The sequence below is a fragment of the Balaenoptera ricei genome, chromosome 1 (assembly GCF_028023285.1).
Source record: "Balaenoptera ricei isolate mBalRic1 chromosome 1, mBalRic1.hap2, whole genome shotgun sequence".
Classification (NCBI taxonomy): domain Eukaryota; kingdom Metazoa; phylum Chordata; class Mammalia; order Artiodactyla; family Balaenopteridae; genus Balaenoptera; species Balaenoptera ricei.
Window position 1 is genome coordinate 7,287,235 of NC_082639.1, and position 6,521 is coordinate 7,293,755.

Sequence of the window (6,521 nt, forward strand, 5' to 3'; positions counted from 1 at the left end):
CAGGCTGCCTGGTGACTGCAGAGTCTGCATTTTCATGGGCTTCATTTTGACGCTGTGAAGTAACAAGCCCACCATCCAGGGTTGAGCTGGGGATAATTAAAGCACCACACGAAGCAGAGGGCCTCTTTCGGGCCCAGCACCCATGGGGAGGGTGGATGGCGGGTGCTTGGCTCCCTGAGGGCGGCAGGGCAGATGGGAAGGGACGGGGCTGGGCTGCTCACTGACCGCACGCAGGTCACAGCTGACCTTCTGGGGCAGCAGGGCCAAGCTGCCTGCAGGTGGAGCCACAAACGCCCTGAGTTCACTGACCTCAGTGGTGTGATGTCCCCTGAGGCTGTGACCTCAGGGGGCCAAAGGGCCCACTTCTTAGGAGCCCTCTCCTCCATTGAGCCTGCGAGGTGCCTGCCCAGGAAGAACCAGAGGCTCCCTTAAAAGTCACGCGGGTCCCCTTGCTCAGGGCTCCCACCCAGCCCTGTGCTGGGAAGAGGAAACCCAGCTGAGGGGGCCGCGGGGAGGCTCAACCACAGTTGTTTCTGTGAGGGATTTCTTCCTTTAGATGTGTCTATTATCTTACTAATGTCATCTGTTGTTTTTTTTTTTTTTTCTTTAAGATTTATTTATTTATTTATTTATTTATTTATTTGGCTGCGTTGAGTCTTAGTTGAGGCACACGGGATCTCTCGTTGCAGCGCCCAGGCTCTTCGTTGTGCCATGCGGGATCTTAGTTCTCCGACCAGAGATCAAGCCCGTGTCCCCCTGCATTGGAAGGGGGATTCTTAACCACTGGACCACCAAGGAAGTCCTGTTGTTTTCTTATAAAAGGGAAATACGTTTATTTTAGAAAATCTAGAAGTACAAGTGAGCAAAAAAAAATGACTCATAATCCCACAATTAAAATATTGGCATCTACCCTTCTTTTTCTACATACATATCTTCTTTTTTTTTTTTTTTTTTTCTTTTACGAAAATGGGATCTTTCTGTCCACAACATTCTGTCACTTTATTTCTCACTTTACACCATCATGGGCCTATTTCCATATCAAGTGTGATTTCTCGTCCCTCTTAAAGGCTGCCTTCCCCGTGAGCACAAGCAGGTAATTTTACCTTCCCTTACTGCTGAGCATCTAGAAGGCTTATCATTTCTCCCTGCTTTTATAATTGGGACAGCAGTAAGCATCTTATAGGAACCTACGTCTTCCGTACTTAAGACTTTTCTTAGGATAATTCTTGAGAGTTGAGTTGTTCTATCAAAGGTTTTCAGGATTCTGAAGCTGTTGATACGCGTTGCCTGGTTGCATTCTAGAAAGCTACAGAAAATGATGAGTTGTTTTTTGTTTGTTTTTTCAAAAATCTTGAGCTGACTTTTGCTTTGGAAACCTGAACCTGGTTACCAGACAGCTTATGTGGTGGGGTGGAAAGATGATCAGAAGATCGAACTTCTGGTCACATTTGTAAAGAGATGGTTCCCCACCCCCTCGGGCTCCAGGGAGGGACTTGGTGGAGGGTGAAGGGGAGCAAGCAGGGTGCCCAGCACCATGTCTAGCAGCGAAGCTCAGTTTTCAAGTGCTGGGCTCCACTTGGGTTGTATGTCAGAAAAAAGTTCTGCAGATTAAAAAGAAAAAGTTTTGAAAATCACTGCTAGCATACCAGCTACCTTACCAACCTTGTGATGCCTGGACCCTTCCGTGCAACAAGAGCTGAAGGACCTAGATGATGACCTCCTTAGAAGGGTCCAAGGGGCGATCAGAGTCAGAAGCCCCCCCTTAGAGGATGTTTGAGGGGTCTGGAGTGGCTCCACTGCTGCCAGATGCTTTTTGTGGTAGCAGCTCTGAGGACGTTTTGCTCCAGGGGGCAGAAGTGGGGAAAGCTGCTCTCAGTCCCCGAAGGGTCTGGCAGGTGAGAGCGAGCTGGATTACGGTGACGGAGGCGAGAGATCCAGGATTTCTGCAGCATCTTCATCCATTGCCAGCCAGATTTCCACGATAATTATTGTGGTGCCCCTAGCATGTGCCAGGCTGTGCTAGGCACTGGGGCTACCATGGTGGGCAGAACAGAGATGCCCCTGCTCCCCAGAGCCTACCTGGAGCAGGAGGGGCGGGCTTAGGTAAGTACCCAGTACATAATTACACACCTGAAAGAGCTGTGAAGTCATGGGTCATGGTCCCTTGAGGTTAGAGATGAAACTTTAAGGCAAGATGAGATGTATCACTATAAGTGGGAGTAAGTGCTTATGCAAAGGCCCTGGGGTGGCTTTCAAGGAATCCAAAGGTTAGTGCGGCAGGAACCCAGGGAGGGAGTGTGCAAGTAGCTCCAGGTGAGCCCAGGAGGAGAGCAGAAACCACCCACAAAGGGTACCATGAGGGGCACATTAGGGATTTCAGATTTCATCCTAAAAACAAAGGGAAAGCCAGTGTCGAGTATAAGCAAAGGAGGGACAGGAGCAAATGTGCTTTTTTTTTTTTTTGGTTGTGCCACGCGGTATGCGGGATCCTAGTTCCCCAACCAGAGGTTGAACCCGTGCCCCCTGCAGTGGAAGCGCGGAGTCTTAACCACTGGACCGCCAGGGAAGTCCCAGCAAACATGCATTTCTAAAAGATGATTTATCAGAGCAATGAGTATGGGTAGGAAGAGCACAAGAACGAAACCAGGGAACCATTGGGGGTGGGGAGGGGGGCTGCTACGTGGTTCAGGAGAGAGAAAATGGCAGCTGGGACGGGATGGAGGCAGAGTGACACTGTCAGGTTCCAGGGACAACCCACAGGACTTGGTGATTGGAGGTAGGGGCAGAGGAGTGTCCAGTTTGACCGCTGGGTTTTTAGTGAACACAATTGGCTGGCTGAAGGGGTCCCTCCTGACCTAGGGAAACTAGAGTGGTGGCAGGGGCAGAGCATAGGCTTTGAGCATTTGCATGGGGTCCTTTGGAGACAACTGTGCCCCTGCCTGGAGCCCTCCTCTGACTGCACAGCTTCAGGTCCCACTAAAAGGCCGCCTTGAGAGGCCCGCTCTGAATGGGTTCCCCTATTGTTCTCTCAATATCGTACGGTTTCTTCCATGAATGACAAGTGGTGGTTGCCCACTGAGATGACTTACTCGGCTGCCTCTCCCTTCAGAACATAATTTCCACGAGAGCAGAGAACTTGGCCTGGAGTTGAGGCTCATTAGCTGTTGATGCATGAATGAATAATGAATGAAATGTCCATTAGGCTGCCAGCATGCAGGTATGTCCAGGTCTCAACTCCAAGGAGAGGTGTCAGGAAGGACACACATTTAGGGCTCCCTGAAGCCAGGGGGAGAGTGCCAGATGCTAGGCTTCAGAGCCCCTTTGGAGGGTCTTTCATGGACCTAGAGGGCAGACCAGGAGCAGAGACAAGGAGAGGGGAGACCTGGGCTGAGCACTTGTGGGCAGGGCAGGAGGCCAGCGGAGACCAGATCCCTAGGGAAGCCGCAAGGGTCACACCTATCCCATTTCCACTGGAGGGGAGGACACGGTCCCTGCCCGCAGGGTGTGCAGTGCTGGTGGGGAGGAGACGGGATTAAAGGAACAGTCACGGTAACAAATTACTACTGTCACAGAGGAACATCAGGTAGGACAACAGAGGCCAGGAGGCATCCAAAGCCCCTTCCCACCTAGGAAGCCATGACCCTGGAGTAGGTGGGGAGGGCTGCTCACGATGGGGGGAGGTGAAGGCAGAAGGTGGCAGAAGCCACTGTCAAGAGAAGGGGTCCTGCAGGTTTGGTGGCACTTCAGGCTTGAGAGACACAAGCTCTGACCCTCCTCTCTGAGCTGAACCAGGATGCTAGAGGGTCCCTGTGAGGGCCGGGCTGGGGGAGGCATGGGAGAGAAGCCCACCTCTAACCTCGTACTGGAAGTCACTGGGGAGTGGGTCTGATTTAGGAGTTTTGTCTTGGATTGTCTGGAGGAAAGTGTCTGCCACCCACACTCAGAGGTGAGGTCTCTGTGTGGTTTAAGGCTGGGCTGGGTGTCGGGGTAGGCAGAGTCTTTTTTTCTCCTTTTTTAAAAATAAATTTATTTATTAACTTATTTAATTTTGGCTGCGTTGGGTCTTGGTTGCTGCGCGCGGGTTTTCTCTAGTTGTGGCAAGCGGGAGCTACTTCGTTGCTGTGTGCGGGCTTCTCATTGCGGTGGCTTCTCTTGTTGCGGAGCAAGGGCTCTAGGCGTGCGGGCTTCAGTAGTTGTGGTGTGAGGGCTCAGTAGTTATGGCTCGTGGGCTCTAGAGCGCAGACTCAGTAGTTGTGGCGCACGGGCTTAGTTGCTCCGCAGCATGTGGGATCTTCCCGGACCCGGGATCGAACCCGTGTCCCCTGCATTGGCAGGCGGATTCTTAACCACTGTGCCACCAGGGAAGTCCAGGCAGAGTCTTCATGGGGAAGCTGGGGATGGGCATTTGTAAATATCTGGCCTGGTGTGACCCCGCCAACCTGCCCTCACCCCAACAAAGGCAAAGGGGCCAGGCTGGATCTGGGGGCCACGGGGAGGGACCTCACAGGGACAACAGGTCCACCACCCGACCCGGAGGCCGCCCCTCAGAGGTGGGGACACGAGCTCTGGCTGTTCCATCCAGTGCCCCAGGGATGGAACCTCCTACCTCAGGGGCACGAGCAGACCGTGGGCAGCGGCGATGGGCAGAGCTGCTGGCTTTGGACCTGGACAGGACCGGGGATGAAGCCGCAGCTGACTCTGGGGATGTTTGTCCTTCCCCTTCCAAACCAAGGACGGACCACTAACCATGCTTAGAGCGGACAGTCTCCCACTGGGCCCAAGCCCTGGGATTTGAGGGGGAAAACTCAAACTGACTGGGATGCTGGGTGTCGGCTCTGCCCTCGCTGCCCGGAAGATCATATGCGATGTCAAAGAAACAGTCCCCTTGGGCAGAAAGGGTGACACCTCTACTATATGTTTTTGGGGTTAAACAAAGCAATTTTGTTTTGGTTTGGTTTTTGTTTTGGGGGGTTTTTTGTTTGTTTTTGGCCACATGGCGGGGCATGTGGGATCTTAGTTCCCCGACCAGGGATCGAACCCGTGCCCCCTGCAGTGGAAGTGCGGGAGCCTTAACCACTGGACTGCCAGTGAAGTCCCACAGAAAGCAATTTTGGGTGTGAGTCCCAGGGGGTTTACCTACCCCACACAGTGCATTAAGTAGCCTAACTGCCCAGGGCTAAGTGTGACAGGTGAAATTTTGCTGGGGTCCTTTCACTGTTCCCCTCAACTCTGAAGGTGGAAAGAGTTTTCTGGTGGTGATTTCTTTTTTTTTTTTTAACTAAAAGTTGTTCAATTTTTGGAGAACCAAGTAACATATGAGTCCAAGATTTATAAGCATAGCAGCATCTTCTGTGTTTGGTGGTTTCCTCTACTTAGCTGAATTATTTGCTACTTAGCTTGAATCGCGTGTGGAAATTAATAGCAATACATGTGTAGGGGCTTCCTCACTGCCTGTGGCACCTTAGCCAGAATCAGGCAGCCTGTGTGTCAGGGCATCGCTGCTGGGGCCACTCGGTGCATTTTATAGAATTTCTTTAAACAGCCTGAACTCTTCCTTTTAATACTAGTGGACCTTTCCAAGTTAATCCATCTAAATTATACGTATTAGCACAAGTCCACATAGCGTAGCCCTCACCTGCCCGCCAGATGGCCAGAACATTCCCCAAGAACTGCTGGTGCTGCCTTCCGGCGAGGAGATGCATGATTTCCCCTTTTCCACTTGCTGTACACTTAATGCAGGAAGACTAATTGATTTAAGGAAAAGCCCGTGGTTTTCTGAAGTTGATTCTATTGCCAGGCCTCGTGAGGAGCAGCCGTCTATCACTGGTCAAGGCATTTTATGACCTTGAGGCCTCCCTGCAGCCGCTGAGAGGTTTGCTGAGTTGGGATTTTGTCTAGAGACTTGGTTATCTGCTTTCAGAGACACTGACCGCTTGTCATGAACTTGCAGCTCCCAAATTCACTGTGGTGGAGGCTGAGGGGCATGGATCTCTATTTTGACCTTATAAATAGCAAAAAAGGGTGGGGGAGTTGGATTGAATATTTCATTTTTATTTGGCCCCTTCACTCCACACTGCCAAATCACCAGCTGCACTAGCTGATGACCTTATGGAAGAGCTGGTAGAAATGGCCCCAAGTGACCGCAGGCACAACCGAGCAGTATAGAAAGAGACCAAATCAGCAGGTCCCATTTTCTGCTTCCATGCTGAGTAAGCAGTAACCAGCTCGATGTTGCTTTTCAACTGTATTTTTTCCCCACAAAATCACTAGAATACATGGAATTGGTATGGATTTCCAGAATATTAACCTATGTAAAAACAAAACCTTATTATAGAGTTTTTCTAGTAGTGATATCAGTTCATTCGTTGTGAAGATTGTACCATAATTATGTGAAGTGCTAGCAATAGGGGAAGCTAGATGTGGGGTATACAGAAACTCTCTGTACCATCTTTTCTGTAAATCTAAAATTGTTCCAGGGACTTCCCTGGCAGTCCAGCGGGTAAGACTCTCCGTTCCCAATG